Here is a 17,786-nt window from a genome sequence, read left to right on the forward strand (position 1 = left end):
TATGAATATGAACGATTTATGAATCTCGCTGGGAAATGTCCAAACTGCTGCAAGTGTTAGAGATGAAAGAGTGTGTTTCTATGAGTGGTTTGTCAAGCCCACTCACCTGTGTGAGGAACGCTGAAAAATGCACAATAGATATGGAGTGATTAAGAAAGTTCCTACTGCAAATGTACAAACTGGTGCAAGCTTTGAAACAGGAAACGTTACATTAAAAATATATTAAAAACTCATTTTAAAGTAACCAAATAAATGCACCTTTGGCTTCTTTAAAAGACACAAAAAATCATTCCACCCACAAACGGCAGAACTTTTGAATTTTCATCTCTCTCTGATCAAGCTGCTTTCTCATGTACATTTTTAGGCATGTTTTACATTCACAGAGGAAGCAACCGAACACACTGGCTCTGATCCAGAACATAGTGCTGCCTACATTGACACAATCTGAAGACATCGTAGGCGTCCTGACATGAAGCCTTCAAAATGTAGGCGGCTCAGATCCCAAAAAAACGAAAGCAGAGGCAATATTAGAATACACTCTGGCAAACTCTGTGAAAAAAGCCCATTAAAGTTGGCTGAAGAATCGAGAGAAATGTGGATTATAAATTCACAACATTCAGTACTTGGAAGATGCTGAAATGAAACAGACACTTGAAAGTAAACCAAATGACCAATGTTTGAGTTTCCAATGCATCCTTCAGCAAGAAAGACTAGAATAAAATAATAAAATAGGAGTGTCTTCAAAAACCTTTGATAAAACATGGAAACCTAAATAGAATTATATTGATACTATTGAAGGCTGATACACTGACTCAGTGGTCAGCACTGTTACCTCACAGCAAGAAGGTCGCTAATTCGAGCCTCAGCTGACATTTCTGAGTTTGCATGTTCTCCCTGTGTTGGTTTCCTCCGGGTGCTCCGATAACTAACTTGACCGTAGTGTATGTGTGTGGATGAGTGTGTATAGGTATTTCCCAGTACTGGGTTGCAGCTGGAAGGGCATCCGCTGTGTAAAACATATGTTGTGACCCCTGTGGCGACCCCTGATGAATAAAGGGACTAAGCTGAAGGAGAATGAATGAATGGTACTACTTGAGGCAGAAAAGGTACAAACCCATGTTTGTACATTTACTGTACAATTTAATGACTACATTAATTAATTAATTAATTAATTAATTAATTAATTAATTAATTAATTAATTGATTGATTGATTGATTGATTGATTGATTGATTGATTGATTGATTGATTGATTGATTGATTGATTGATTGATTGATTGATTGATTGATTGATTGATTGATTGATTGATTGATTGATATGAACGATTTATGAATCTCGCTGGGAAATGTCCAAACTAATCAATCAATCAATCAATCAATTAATAATTATTTATTTATTTATTTATTTATTTATTTATTTATTTACAAATTTTATATTTCAAATTGTACTTGGTTGTGTTGTATGGTTCAGCTGATAGAGGTGGTAGATTTGGGGGAATGTTATTACCTATTTTTGTATTTATATGATGTTGTATCGCCATAAAAGGTTGATATAATTGGCAAGATAAGTCTCTGCTGCTTACTGATGCTATATAATTGATAAAAAAATTAAGCAAAAATGGTATTAATAATGTGAAATATTATTACAATTTTAAATAAAATAACTTTTTTGTTATTTCACATTTGCGACAGTTTAAAATCGCAATTTATTTCTGTGATTTAAAGCTACATTTTCAGCTCTTTCAGAGTCACATGATCATCCAGAAATCATTCTAATTGGCAAATTTGCTGCTAAAAAAAAAACAAAAAAGGATATATTTATATACACTTGAGGTCAGAATTATTAGCCCTTTAACATTATTTAATTACTCTTCCTGAATACCATTAAACTTCTCGGAAAACAATAAAAAATGTCTTTATTATATTTATCTTATATTATGCAATCTAAAATGATCAATTATTTCCAAATGGAGATAGTAAGGTCATCTGGTGAAATTGTATTCATGTCGCATATCGTAGAAGAGCAAAATATCGCAATACTACATTTTTCCAACCCAATCTTTTTGGCAATTCCTAACTTTTTGATTTAGTGGGTAATTCGTATGAATTTGTACAATTTAATTGGTACAGTTTAGTAGGATTTGCTCATCCCCCAATGACAGTTGGGTTTAGGGGTGGGGTTGGGTGCCACGCCTCCTTTTTAAAATCATACATTTTCGTATGACTAAACTAGTTTAAGAATTCATATGAATTAGCCACTTATAAAATAAAATACTTACATTTTCTCGTTAGATCAGGCTGGGTTTTTCTGATAAAGTGCACGCCTAGTTATAATGCATACTATCTTTTGCTGAAACCATGATTATTTTTCCAGAACTCATTCATGAATTTCAAAAGAACAGCTTTTATCTGAAATAAAAATAGCACTTCTGTAAAACGGCAGTAAGAAATCTTTTTGACCCTAAAATGTTAAACAGTATAAAGAGTTGCAGGTAAAAAATCAGGTCACAAACAAGCTTATTTCAGCAAATTACACATATAACTTCTAGTATAAATAGCTCTGTTCTTCCCTGTAACACTGTAGGCTGTTATTTTCCACCATATTGTGAAAAAAAAGTTATTTCTGTCAGCACAACTGTGTGGTTGCCCTTCATGCTGTTGTTTGGTTATCAGCTCTTTAAGCAGATCAGCTCTGACATACAGTAGAAGTCAGAGTTATTAGCCCTCCTGAATTATTAGCCCCCCCTATATTTTTCCCCCTAATTTCTGTTAAAAAGAGAGAAGATTGTATTCAGCACATTTCTAAACATAAAAGTTTTAATATCTTATTTCTAATAACTGATTTATTTTATCTTTGTCATGATGACAGTAAATAATATTTGACTAGATATTTTTCAAGACACTTCTATACAGCTTAAAGTGACATTTAAAGGCTTAACTAGGTTAATAATGTTAACTAGACAAGTTATTGTATAATGACTGTTTGTTCTAGAGACAATCGGAAAAAATATTGCTTAAGGGGGCTAATAATATTGACCTTAAAATGGTTTTAAAACAATTAAAAACTGCTTTTATTCTAGCCAAAATAAAACAAATAAGACTTTCTCCAGAAGAAAAAAATAATATAGCAGAAAGATTCCTTGCTCTGTCAAACATCATTTGGGAAATATTTTTCAGAAAAGAAACCAAAATTCACAGGAGGGCGAATAATTCTGACTTCAGCTGTATATTAAGGTGTTTCAGACTCACTGGAGAAGAACACATGTTTCTGAAGGTCAGGATGAATGACCCTCACCGAGCCCCAAAATTGACCTCTTTCTGTCACGGGTCTGCTAAATAGCGGCCCATTGGACACAGATCTCATGACAGAGCAGAGGCTGTGCTGTTTGTGCCGTGGGGAAGCAGAGAGATTCCCGAGATGATAAACACATGATGAGGTCTGCCTTAGAAAAGCAGGAGAGATAAAAGAAGAGCTTTCAGCAATGCTTATCAACACCGCGTCATGCCACACACAGATAAGAACAACACAATAAAAAAATAATAATATATTTATTTTTAAATTAAATTAGATATTTTATATTTATTTATTTGTTTATTTACAATAAATTTTAACTGATAGATTTGTTATTTGAAATATTATATTATATTATATTATATTATATTATATTATATTATATTATATTAAAATTGATAGATTTGTTATATTTATTTATTTATTTATATATATAAAATGAATATTATTTTATAATTAAATGGTATTAGTGTATTTAATATAATTTAATAAATTGTATTATTTATCTATTATCAAAGTAAAGTTTAATATTTTAAATTATTTGTATTCATGCTTTAACTGGCCATGCAATTGCACTGTTGCTTATTTATATACTTTTTATTATGATTAAACATTCGACTGTTGTGTGCATAAACAATAAATAAAATAGCAGCCAGTCAACAAACACAATTAGCTTTTTTTACAGTGTTAGACTCTATATTAAAAAAAAAAAATAAAAATATTCATTTTGCATTAAATGTGCATTACTGTAATCTAATGAAAAAGCTATGATGTAAACGCATATATGCATATATTAATAATAAATAAATATAATAACTATATAAAAAATATACAATTATAAATAAATATTTTATGTATGAATAAATTATAAAAAATAATTTATTTTATTTATTTAAAATAAAATATGCATTTATTATTATTATAATTATTATTAGTATTATTAAAATATATAAGTATTATTATTCTTCTTGTAGCTGTTATCATTGCATTATTTTAACCTTTAAATGTTGACAATTATGTTAGCATATAAAAATTGTGTGCAACCACCCCCCAAAAAAAGCTTATGTGTACTGAAGCAACAGAGAGAAAATGCCAAGCAATTAGCAAGGGAAGCAAACAGATTCTGGCTGAGCAGGGGAAATGAAGGTGTCTGCACATTTTAATTAGCCTCAAGTGATTCGTCAAGCAGACAGTCAGGGTGAGCCGTGAGGTCAGACGGGACTCTCTGAAAAGGGGGAAGCTGCGCTTTGTCCATCTCAAGAACATCTCCCTGTACTGCATCCAAAAGCAAATCACTGCAAAAATACACTGCATATAATAGGAACAAAGCGGGGGCACAATATATCATTTCTGCATCGACGTCACAGTGTTCACATCCACAATACTTTTAAATTCTGAATTATTCGCCCTCCTGTGATTTTTTTTTTCTTTTTTCAAATATTTGCCAAATGATGTTTAACAGAGCAAGGAATTTTTCACAGTATTTCCAATTATATTTTCCTTCTGAAGTAAGTCTTATTTGCTTTATTTTGGCTAGAATAAAAGCACTTTTTAATTTTTTAAAACCATTTAGGGTCAATATTATTAGCCCCCTCAAGCAATTCTTTTTTTTTTTTTTTTTTTGGATCTGATCGTCTCCAGAACAAACCACTGTTATACAATTACTTGCCTAATTGCCCTAACTTGCCTATACCCTAGTTAAGCCTTTAAATGTCACTTTAAGCTGAATACTAGTATCCTGAAAAATATCTAGTCAAATATTATGGGCTGTGATCATGGCCATGAGAAAAGAAATCAGTATTGGAAATGAGTTATTAAAACTATTATGTTTAGAAACATATATTTTTTTTAAATGCGGGGGTAATTGTTCTTCAACTGTACAGAAATACAATAATCTCTTTTAAAGTAAGAAAGGTAATTTTGTATGCCTGAATACTTCAAACTGACTTAAATGATACATTTTTTGGTAACTTTTTAATTTATGGTTAATTTATAGTTAAATGATACAATGACTCCCCAAATCAATTTGAGCATTTCTCTCCAAAATCCCCCAAATTCTTAATAAAATTATTACAATATTATTTACAAACAAATAGTCAACATTGTGAAGTAGACTTTTTGATGTTGTTGTTGTTTTTTGTCATTCCTTTAAGTATTATTTATAGTTTGGAGCTCCAATAATTAGGGTACATTCACGTTCTTGGGGAATGTCAATTAATATATACACTGTCCCTTGTTGTGAAACAAACAAACAAACAAACAAACAAAACAGACAAATAAAAAAAGTGAATAAATATAAATAAAAATAAAATAAATTTAAAAAAATAAAAAAATAAAAAAGTAAAACTAAAAACATAAATTAAAAGAAAGAAAGAAAGAAAGAAAGAAAGAATGAATAAAAATAAATAAATAAAAATACATAAATAAAAGTAAAATTAAATTAAAAATAAATTAAAATTAAAGGAAGAAAGAAAAAAGAAAATAAAGAAAAAATTAATATAAATAAAAATAATATAAATATATATAAATAACATAAATGAAATAAAAATGAATAAAAATGAATAAATAAAACAAATAAATAAATACATGGAAAAAAATAAAAAATAATAGTAGTTTATATTAAAATTATATTACATTATTTATTCATTCATTCTCTTATCCGCTTAGTCCCTTTATTAATACGAGGTCGCCACAGCGGATTAACCGCCAACTTATCCAGCAAGTTTTTACGCAGTGGATGCCCTTCCAGCCACAGCCCATCTCTGGGAAACATCCACAAACACATTCACACACACATTCATTCACTATGGACAATTTAGCCTACCCAATTCACCTGTATTGCATGTCTTTGGACTGTGGGGGAAACCGGAGCACCCGGAGAAAACCCACGCAAACGCAGGGAGAACATGCAAACTCCACAAAGACAGGATTTGTCAGAAGTGGGATTCAAATCCACACCTCCAGGGGAGACTGCGACCAGAACGCAGCGCCTTAGACCGCTCGGCCATCCTGACATATATTATTACATTAAAATACTGTAATTTAATTTAATTTAATTAAAGAGCCCATATTATGGGTTTTTTGAAAATTCCCCTCCATGTATTGTGTAACACAGCTTTAAGTGAAGTTAAGTATCCAGCTAAGGCTTAAATCTGTTAGTGTACAGTGTTTAAAACTGTTGATTCATCTATAAAAGAGTCGACTCATAGTGCTTCAAACGAGTCGCCTTGATACCGATTCATTAGGTGTTTCGCCATGACGTACGAACGAAACCAAGTTATTCACGTGCACGCGCAAACCCGGGAGATTTCAAACCTGAGGCCCCGCCCTCTGATGCAGAAACCCAGACACACACACACACACCCACAAACACACGCACACAAACATGCCGGTCGATTGAAGTCACACTGCAGATGGATATATTGAGTCTCTACCTAAACATGAAACCTCAGCATTATAGCCAAGCAGTTGGAAACTACTGGAAACTTCTGGAAGCTACATGCTACAAAGAATACTTCATCAGCGTTTGTTAAAGGAAGGATCAGTAAAAAGTAACTTATTGATGGACGTCAGGATTTTTCTTCCTCCATTTCTCAAGTGTAAGTACGTGCGATTAAAGTTGCCTCGTTGACTCTAGCTTGCAAATGTATTTAGTTGTGATTTGTTACTTGTAACCGCGTGTACTGTATCAGGTTAACTGGCTATATTCTCTTATCGCGTGCAAAGTCACGTTAAAAATGCGACGCGTGCTGCGTTAACGGAGCTCCGTGGACGAGGAGTAGTGTGTGTGTCTGTGTGTGCGCGCGCTGTCGTCCGGAGGTGTGTGTGTGTGTGCGCGCGCGTTGTCGTCCGGAGCAGGGTTAAGTGCGTGTGTGTGTTTGTGAAAAGAGCAGAGTGAGAAGCTAGGAGATCTCTTCAACTGCTTTTGGAGTTTTTGCTCAATAAAATAGTTAGTCGTCTGTATTTTCAAGTCCATCGTCTGTATTTACATTGACCCACTGGCAGCTAAAATCCACGCCTACACTATTGAGCGTGTATGAACTGTGATTACTTTTATATTGCTGATTAGCTGTTTGGCATTTCACTCTGACTGAAGGCAGTCGACCAATCGCGACAGACTGTCATTGGTCCAATCAGCGCAGATTAGCTTCGCGCTAAGGAGGGGTTTGGGAACAAATGAATCACTGGACGATTCATACGGGAGTCGCTGGAATAATTAGGTAAAAATAAATGCAGATTATAAGACCATGAAAGTGTTTTTTGACCTTGCATGCATATTAAACTGTTGTTGGAGACCCTTACAACCAAGATATGACCCTATTTCATGTATAATATGGGCTCTTTAAGCTATTCCAGTCACCTGGTGAATTTGTTTTCATATCGTAATAATTGTAGAAGATTAAAAAGATCACAAAGTAAATTTTTTTCCAATATTCTGCAAACTTACAACCAATGATAATGAGAATCAGACAGTTATGTTAATGTGAGTCTCCAGCACGGGTTGTTAAGCCGGGTCAGCAGTGTAACTACCACAGGGACACTTGCCAACCTATAGATCACTCAGTGTGGCATTTAAGTGCGTGTGTCTCCGCGCTCCTCATGCCAACTGTGTCCGCACCGCACTGTCCTTGAGACCCTATTGACAGTGGAGCCCTTAAGGGTATTTTTATCCGCAGAACAGCTCATAGCACCAGGTGGAGTCTTAGCAAACAAAAACAAGGTCACTTGCGTTAGCAACTGAATATACAGTAGCCGACAGCCGCTTTAGTCCCAACAGTGGGATCAGACGGGAGGCGAGATGATTACAGACGGCAGAAAAACTTTACATTTTTATCTTTTTATTGGATATTCAGGATTTGTGAGATTGTTGTTTGAAAATGTTTTAAGGGTCACTGATTAATTTTATGTCACTGGGAAATAATTGTTGTGTCTTATTGTTAAAAGGTCATGACACCCCCCACTTTTGGTTCAGGTCTATTCTTTACATTTTTTCAAAAGATGCATCATTAATGGGCGTGGAGCTTTGCTAGCAAAGGGCAGGAGTGGGCGTGGCCAGCAGAGCAGGGGAGAAGGAGGGGAGCGAACAACTGTTGTCAGTCAGCTCACAAAATGAGACTCAAACCGTGAGGAGACGCATGATTTTATAGTTTACAAAGTTCAAATGCAAAGACAGGGCTCGAAATTGCGACCATTTTGGTCGCATATGCGCCCGAAATTTTATCTATGCGACCTTGAAATTATTTGGGAGCATTTCTGCGAGTGTTTAAAATTGTAGTGTGCGGCCAGTTTTTACTGCAAAATGTTCAGCACATGCGCGGATTCGGGAGACATTCACGCAGAGTGCATCTCTAAGCTCTTTGTCTGCACTTGAAACGCGAAACGCAGTGCTCAGGAATGGTTTAAAACAGTTGTCATGTCAACTTGCTGCAGTAAACAAATCCAAGTCCGTAATGCTTGCCCCGCCTTCGCGCTCTTCTTATTGGCCCACCACTCCTCTAGCACTGAACGCGAATGATTAGTTAATATCAGCTGACAGTCACTCAGCGCCTTCTGGCTTCAGATGACAGAGAGCTACTACCGCGAAAAATTTTAAAGTGCTGAAGATGAGAATGAAGATAACATAACACTTAACAGATTTTGTTTTAGAAACCATGGCATCTACAATTACAAATAATGACACATCTTACTAGTTATACCGTTAACACATTAATTCAAGCAGTGCGTGCAGGGCCGGTGAGCGCTCCGTGTATGCTTTGGTCACTCAGTTCTGTTATAAAAATCTATTTTCTTGTGATAACGGGATTTTGTTGAGACATATTTTCCTCACGCTTGCATATAACGTTATATATGATTTTTTTTTGCTTGTTCAGGTTTGATTAGTGTTGATTTCAAATACAATCAATATGTTTGTATAAAACTTGTAGTAACGGTGCTCATAATTGGTGGGTGTGACTAAATTTTGGCTGATGCGCCTAAATTTTTAAAGTTAGGAGCACCGGTGCTACCAAGCAAAAAGGTTAATTTCAAGCCCTGAAAGAAATAAACAGTAATTAGATGCTGTTTCGTTTTTTTAAGCAGTAAGAAGCTATGATAAAGATTATTAAGCTGAATCATGACTACAAAATTAAATCACATCGCAATATCTGTCAAAAAAATAAATAAAGCAATAAAAAAAAATTAATTAATTAATTAATTGATTAATTAACTAATAAAAAATGCAATTAGATGTTTTCCCCAAATTGCACAGGCCTAAATTAGACCCTTTGGGTAAGATGAAACACTAGAATGTTACTTGTGTTAAATGTTACTTTTTGTTTGTTTGTTTGTTTGTTTGTTTGTTTATCTACCTATAGAAGAAAAAGTAATATATTTTAGTTTAAAGTCGGAAAAAAAGAAGATTTGTTGCGTCTTATTGTATGGATGTATGGATTAAACATAATTACGCTTTCATTTTGAAGAGATCAAATTACATCTCTGGTGTAAGATAAGCCATTAAAATGTTATTTGTGTTAAATGTTTTTTTTTTTTTTTTTTTTTTGCTGTGGTTGTTTGTTTATCTATGTATGGAAGAAAAAGTAATATATTTTACTTTGAAGAAAAAAAAAAGATTAAATTAGATCCTTGGGGTAAGATGAGCCACTAGAATATCATGTGTGTTATACAATTTTTGTTGTTGTTTATAGACTTATAGTAGAAGAGTAAAATCTATAATTTTGGGGGGGGGGGGGGGGATGTGGAATCAATAAAATATATTACATCCTAGGGGTAAGATGAGCCACTAGAACGTTACTTGTGATAGATGTCTATTTAGTATTTTTTTTTAATGACGCTTGTATTTATTGCGGTTTTTATTCAAAATTAGTAAAAGTTCAATTAACTTTTCACACTTCACTATTAATTTTTAAATCATTGAATTTGCATTAATAGTCTTGCTATAATGACATATGCATTTAACATCTGAACAGTTAAATATGCAAATATTCACATGCTCATCATAGATTTAAAAATATCCATTAATTTTCCTTCAGCTTAGTCCCTTTATTCATCAGAGGTCACCACAGCGGAATGAACCGCCAACTTATCCAGCATATGTTTTACGCACCAAATGTCCTTCCAGTTGGAACCCAGCACTCATTTACACTTATACGCTATAGCAAATTTAGTTTATTCAGTTCACCTATCCCACATGTCTTTAGGGAAACCGGAGCAACCGGAGGAAAGCCACATCAACACAGGGAGAACATGCAAACTCCACACAGAAATGCCAAGTAACTCAGCCAGCACTAAAAAAAGCGACCTTCTTGCTGTGAGGCAACATTGCTAACCACTGAGCCACCATGTCATCCCAGTACTAATACCAATAATTATATTTAGCTTGTTTCGTTTGTTTGTGGGTATTTTGCCATTTATGTTAATTATGCATCTAAACTTGCTAATTAATACCTAAATTAAATAACTGATTTAATGTTTTACAATTGTATAACCCTTATTTTTATTTTGCAACAAAAAACAAAACATTTGTCCCTCTCAGCAATTCTCAAATACTGAAGAAAAAACACCCTAAACACCCTAATTATCCAATAATTAGTATTAAAACTTTGTAAAAAAAAAAAAAAAAAAAAAAACTTATTTATTGAAATATTTTAAAAGCTAAAATTAGCAATTACCCAAAACAGAATAAGTAATTTATTAATAATTAACAACAATACAGTGTTATCATAAAAGCAAACTAATATTGCTTATAAGTTGTGTCTCACTATTAGCAACATTCCTAAAGTACATCCATCCATCCATACATCTGCATGATGCACCTGAACAGATCTACTATGTAGTATTTTGTATGCAGGAATGGTTGATGAGGCTACATCTGAACCGCTCATCGATCCAGTGACATTTAATATTTCCTCAATACAGTCTCCAGTGCGCATATCCAATGCTAAACAGATTAAATTGTCATTGTAATAACGGACATGTAGTAAAACGCAGCTCAGAGAGAGCAACCCTCAGTGCATGTGAATGGGCTTAGCATGGCGTCTTTAACTGGCAGCTCTAATCCTATAAGAACAAGAGCACAGAGAGTCGCATCAAGCACACTAAAAAAAGACAAACACACTCCAGACTTCACTGATGCCCTGAAGAAAAACTGTCAAAAGTGACTGCAGCTTTAAACTGGAATGCTCAGTTTGAAGAGGTCTGTCTAAGTGAAGAGATCAAATCTGCTCTCTGAAATGAACAGCAAATCGATATAATAGCTGTAGAAGGTGAATCTATTCATTGGAGTGAAATTAAAGTGCACAAAACCTGAACTTAAAGCACTTTGCTACTATGCGATTACAATTCTCCAGCATTCAATCAATGAAGGCATTGGTTTTCGATTAAACTGAAGGCATGTTTATGCATCCCCACCTCAATGTTTGCAAAGATCCACGAATGATCTTCATATTTATAATGTGATATTGATTTGGTTTTCGGCTGATTGCATTAAAAAAAACATTAAGATTAACATGTATGACTTTGTTTGACCCAATAATCACAATGTTTTGCACATAATTACTTTAATCACTCAATTTTTATTACAAAATTCCAACAACAACATTTATTTAGGACCGCTACCAGTTTAATTGTTGATAATTCATCAATGAATAACAGCAGAAACAGATTTACACCATTAAATGTGGTTAAATTTAAATGGTTAAAAACTTCATTGATAAGATTCTGAACAATGACATGAGGAGACGGTATTACTTTTATTAAAGGGGTGGTCCGCTATGACATCATACTTTAAACTGTAGTTGATGTGTAATGTAGCTGTGTGACTGTGAACATAAACAACATCTCTGAATGTAAGACGCTTAAAGTTCAATGCAAAGGGAGACATTAGTGTTGTCCCAAATGGAGCACTAATGTTTTTTTTTTTATATACTAAGCGGAAATTTAAACTGTTTCCCTTCCCAGCAGGGAGAACATGCAAACTCCACACAGAAACGCCAACTGAGCCAAAGTTCGAACCAGCGACCCAGCCACCTTCTTGCTATGAGGCAACAGCACTACCTACTGCGCCACTGCCTCGCCCAGCTAAGAAATAGTCAATTTAATGTTTTAAACCTTTATTTATTTATTTATTTATTTAATTCAATTAAAGGCACAAGGAAAATGAATGAGTGAATGAATGAATGAGTGAATGAGTGAGTGAATAAATGAATGAGTGAATGAATGAGTAAGTGAATGAATGAATGAATGAATGAATGAGTGAACGAATGAATGAATGAATGAATGAATGAATGAATGAATGAATGAATGAATGAATGAATGAATGAATGAATGAATGAATTAATTAATTAATGAGTGAATGAATGAATGAATGAATGAATGAATGTAAGTTTTGCCACTAGAGAGCGCATATTCACAACAAACTAATGCATAGTTTGATATCACTGTGACAGTGGAATCATGGGAGTTGTGGTCTTTCTTAATGACATCCTAAGGGACTCCTGCAGAAATCATGTTGATGGATGAGCTATTATGAAGCGGAGTAAGGCTGAAAGTAGAAGTGCCATGAGAGAACCGCTGAAGCAATTGCTGATAAGAGACACAGCTGTTATCATACTAAATACATTAAGGTTCCGTTATAATGCTGCTCTTTGCAGTTAAATAAAGCACACAACATATTAAAATGTCTTTGATGTTTCCATGTTTTCTATTAAACCAAAATAAATCGAGGGTGTGACTTCTAGCATGAACACACAGCACACGCTCTGCCTCACTAGTTAAAATAGCTTATTTTTCTGAACTTGAACAGTCTTCATACATTTAAAATAATGTAAGTACATACGTTAGTAAAATATATAACTCCGTTCTAGTGGTTTGTAAATATTTTAATTTAAAAAATCATACATATTGTGTCTTTGAGACTCTAATAGCATGAACTAAATGTAGATAATCATCTTTTAATGCCCCAGGTTTGTAAACCACTAGTTTATGCTTCACTTTAGCAGATCATTTATCAAAATAAATTGATTGAAAACTTCCCAAAAGACATTATAATTTGAACGGCATTTGCGCTTATGTTAGTCTTTTTTTATTATTATTCCTGAGGTTTTCTATAATCCTGGACCAGGCCGCATCCTGAGCAGCTGCTGTGGTGGTCATGGAGGAGTGGAGAGCATAAGACTGAATTCTGTGAGAAGCCAGTGACAGACGAGTCTTCTCATTGATCCTGAAGGGTCAGCCAGTACATCAGTCGATGACCTCTCCCACCTGCAGCTTGAGTCTGGTTTCTCTTGAGTTTTATTTCCTTCACTTCCGTCAATTGGTGAAGTTTGTTCCTCGCCTTGGACTTTCAGCAGTAAAAATTAAACCACACTGAACTGAACTAAACTGAACTTCAACTCTGAAAACTGGACTGACACTGTTTCATTTTACTAGAATCTTCTATATTAAGCTGCCTCGACGTAATCTACATTGTAAAATCTCTCTAGGAATAAAAATGAATTAAATTGAATTGAATTAAGCAACATATTCTGAAAGAAAAGGCATGACGAGTAGTTCAAAATAAGAAATCAAATTACACTGTATCCATTTTCCTGTAGAAATGCCCTCATACCAACACTGTCACAATGTGTGATTCACAAAGCCAGCAGCCCTGTCAGTCAGTGTGAAAGTAAATCAGCAGGAGAGCGGCTTTCCTGTGCAGCATGTGTGATTAAACTGCAGGTGTTTCTGCGGCATTTATCCTGACAGCTGAACAGCTGGAAAACTGACGCATCACATGCTGAAACAGACCTGCGCTTCATCCAGACTCTTGTAAACCACAAAAACCCAAACAATAGGAAGTGTTTTTCCTAATGCCTAGATAGGATACATCTGTGGACACTCACATCAATATAGAATTATTTTTGTGACTGTATAACAATAATTTATGTGTTTACATTAGTGTGAGCAGCAGGTTTAGAGTAGACATTAATAAAACAGTTCAATTGGGAAATTTTTTGACTAATGTGAATAATACTTGGTATAATAATGGTTTTTAAATTACTATGATGTTTGGTTTTAGGGTTTGGGTTGGGGTAGGAGTTATTTAAATATAATTATTGGATAATTTAATGAGTAATATAAATATTACTTGATATAATTACTGTTTTTACATAGTGTGATGGTTGGGTTTAGGGAAGGGGTGGGGGTAGGCGGTAAAATACAATGCAATTGGTAATTTAATAAACACTATGAATAATACTCTGTATAATTACTGTTTACATCACTATAATTCTTGGGTTTAGAGTTGGGGTTAGGGTAGGTGGTAATAAAATACAATTAATGGGTAATTTAATAACTAATATGAATAATAATTGATATAATTGCTGTTTACATTACTATAATCGTTGGGTTTAGGGTTGAGGTAGATGTTATTAAAATATAATTATTGGGTAATTAATGACTAATATGAATAATATTTGATATATTTGCTGTTTTTACATTATGTTATGGTTGAGTTTAGGGTTGAGGTTGGGGTAGGTGTTAATAAAATACAATAATTGGGTAATTTAATGACTAATATGAATAATACTTGGTATAATTACTGTTTACTGTACTATTATGTTTAGGTTTAGGGTTAGGGTTGGTGTAGGTGTTTATAAAATACAATTCAGTTGGTAATTTCATAAATAATATAAATAATATGTGGTATAATTACTGTTTACATTACTGTTATTGTTGGGTTTAGGGTTGGGGTAGGTGTTATTAAAATAGAATTATTGGGTAGTTAATGACTAATTTGAATAATACTTGATATAATTACTGTTTTTATACTATGTTATGGTTGGGTTTAAAGATGGGGTGGGGGTAGAAATTAAAAATACAATTCAATTGGTAATTTAATAAATAATGTGAATAATACGTGGTATTATTACTGTTTACATTACTGTTATTGTTGGGTTTAGGGTTGGGGTAGGAATTAATAAAATAGAATTATTGGGTAATTTAATGACTGATATGAATAATACTTGATATAATTACTGTTTTTACATTACTGTGATGGTTGGGTTTAAAGATGGGGTGGGGGTAAATATTAAAAATACAATTCAGTTGGTAATTTATTGACTAATATGATTGGTATAACTACTGTTTACATTACTGTTATTGTTTGGTTTAGGGTTGGAGTAGGTGTTAATAAAATACAATTAATGGGTATATTAATGAGTTCAATGAATAATACTTGGCATAATTACTGGTTACATAACTATGATGTTTGGGTTTAGGGTTGGGGTAGGTGTTATTAAAATATAATTATTAAGTAATTAATGACTAATATGAATAATACTTGATATAATTACTGTTTTTACATTACTGTGATGGTTGGGTTTAGGGTTGGGGTAGGTGTTAATAAAATGCAATTATTGGGTAATTTAATGACTAATATGAATAATACTTGGTATAATTACTGTTTACATTACTGTGGTGGTTGCGTTTAGATTTAGGGTTAGTAAAATACAATGAATGGTTAACTGAATGAATAACATAAGTAATTCTCATTAACCTCGGCTGTATCCCTTCTAAAAAAACAACCCCTAACGGCTGAATGGAAATGGAAAAAACCCAAATTGAATCACTTGCGATGGCCAATTAGAGAGAGAAAAACAGGAAGTGATGACGATGGTGGTCTCAGTGCTCCTGCTGTCGACTCGACACCTTTCGGGCTGTTTGTTCGCGCCGTTAGTGCAGCGTTTGCGACTGGAGCTGCTGGTCCTGCCAGAGGCTGCATTATTCATGCTGCAAATAAGTGTGAATAATTAACTGAGACGGTCCAGCAGTCAGTCTGAAACAGAGCTGAAACAGCTGCCATCTCAATGTCTGCTAAAAAAAACACTTTTCTCAGAGTCTCCGCTACTCTATGCACAGCTGTTGTGGACTGAGATTTTGATGCTGATCCAATCATGTAGTGTGTACTGTGGGTTTTAAGCAAAAGGTTTGTAGTATTTCGATGATCAAAATCCCGAAAAACGTAGTATTATTTATATGACTCCCAATAAATGTAGTATATTTATCAAAGTCCCAATAAATGTAGTATATTTATCAAAGTCCCAATAAATGTAGTATTATTTATCAAAGTCCCAATAAATGTAGTATATTTATCAAAGTCCCAATAAATGTAGTATATTTATCAAAGTCCCAATAAATGTAGTATATTTATCAAAGTTTCAATAAATGTCGTATTATTTATCAAAGTCCCAATAAATGTAGTATATTTATCAAAGTCCCAATAAATGTAGTATATTTATCAAAGTCCCAATAAATGTAGTATATTTATCAAAGTCCCAATAAATGTTGTATTATTTATCAAAGTCCCAATAAATGTAGTATTATTTATCAAAGTCCCAATCAATGTAGTATTATTTATCAAAGTCCCAATCAATGTAGTATATTTATCAAAGTCCCAATCAATGTAGTATTATTTATAAAGTCCCAATCAATGTAGTATTATTTATCAAAGTCCCGATAAACGTAATATTATTTATTTAAGTCTCAATAAATGTAGTATTATTTAATAAAGTCACAATAAATGTAGTAATATTTATTAAAGTCCCAATAATTTTAATATTATTTATTAAAGTCCCAATAAATGTAATATTATTTAAGTCCCAATAAATGTAGTATTATTTATTAAAGTCACAATAAATGTAATATTATTTATTTAAGTCCCAATAAACGTAGTATTATTTAATAAAGTCACAATAAATGTAGTAATATTTATTAAAGTCCTAATAAATTTAATATTATTTATTAAAGTCCCAATAAATGTAATATTATTTAAGTCCCAATCAATGTAGTATTATTTATTAAAGTCACAATAAATGTAATATTATTTATTTAAGTCCCAATAAATGTAGTATTATTTATTAAAGTCACAATAAATGTAATATTATTTATTAAATTCCCAATCAATGTAGTATTATTTATTTAAGTCCCAATAAATGTAGTATTATTTAATAAAGTCACAATAAATGTAATATTATTTATTAAAGTCACAATAAATGTAGTATAATTTATTTAAGTCCCAATAAATGTAGTATTATTTATTAAATTCCCAATAAATCTAGTATAATGAATAAATTCCCAATAAATGTAGTATTATTTATCAAAGTCCCAATAAATGTAGACTAAAAACTGTAAAAAAAAAAAAAAAAAAAGACTTTCAACAAGCACAACAAAAAAAAATTCTGAAGACAATCACCTACTAAACCTTTAATTCATCAATCTCTGACTAAACATGTGCATGCAAATACTCACAACACATGGGAATATAGAAATGCACTGCATATAGCACAGACCGCAATGTAAATGTGTCAGGGGACGCTAAAATTGTATAAATTGTTTATTCGACTTTATGGAGATGCACTCCTACTGCAGACTCATCCCAATGGACCTAACATTATAAATTCTTTCCAAATAGAGAAATTAAGTCATCTGGTGAAATTGTATTCATAATGTTAGATTTTTCC

At 32.9% G+C, this 17,786-nt stretch overlaps 1 protein-coding gene and 1 non-coding gene across 32 annotated transcripts in view; both read right to left on the bottom strand.

Moving 5' to 3' along the window:
- rapgef2b (Rap guanine nucleotide exchange factor 2b) overlaps positions 1–17,786 on the bottom strand; it is a 252,942-nt gene that overhangs the window by 198,175 nt on the left and 36,981 nt on the right. The gene's annotated exons all lie outside the window — the stretch shown is intronic.
- trnaq-cug (transfer RNA glutamine (anticodon CUG)) lies at positions 6,223–6,305 on the bottom strand. Its single transcript has one exon. It is a non-coding gene; the product is annotated as a tRNA-Gln (tRNA).

This window comes from Danio rerio, chromosome 14 (assembly GCF_049306965.1).
Source record: "Danio rerio strain Tuebingen ecotype United States chromosome 14, GRCz12tu, whole genome shotgun sequence".
Classification (NCBI taxonomy): domain Eukaryota; kingdom Metazoa; phylum Chordata; class Actinopteri; order Cypriniformes; family Danionidae; genus Danio; species Danio rerio.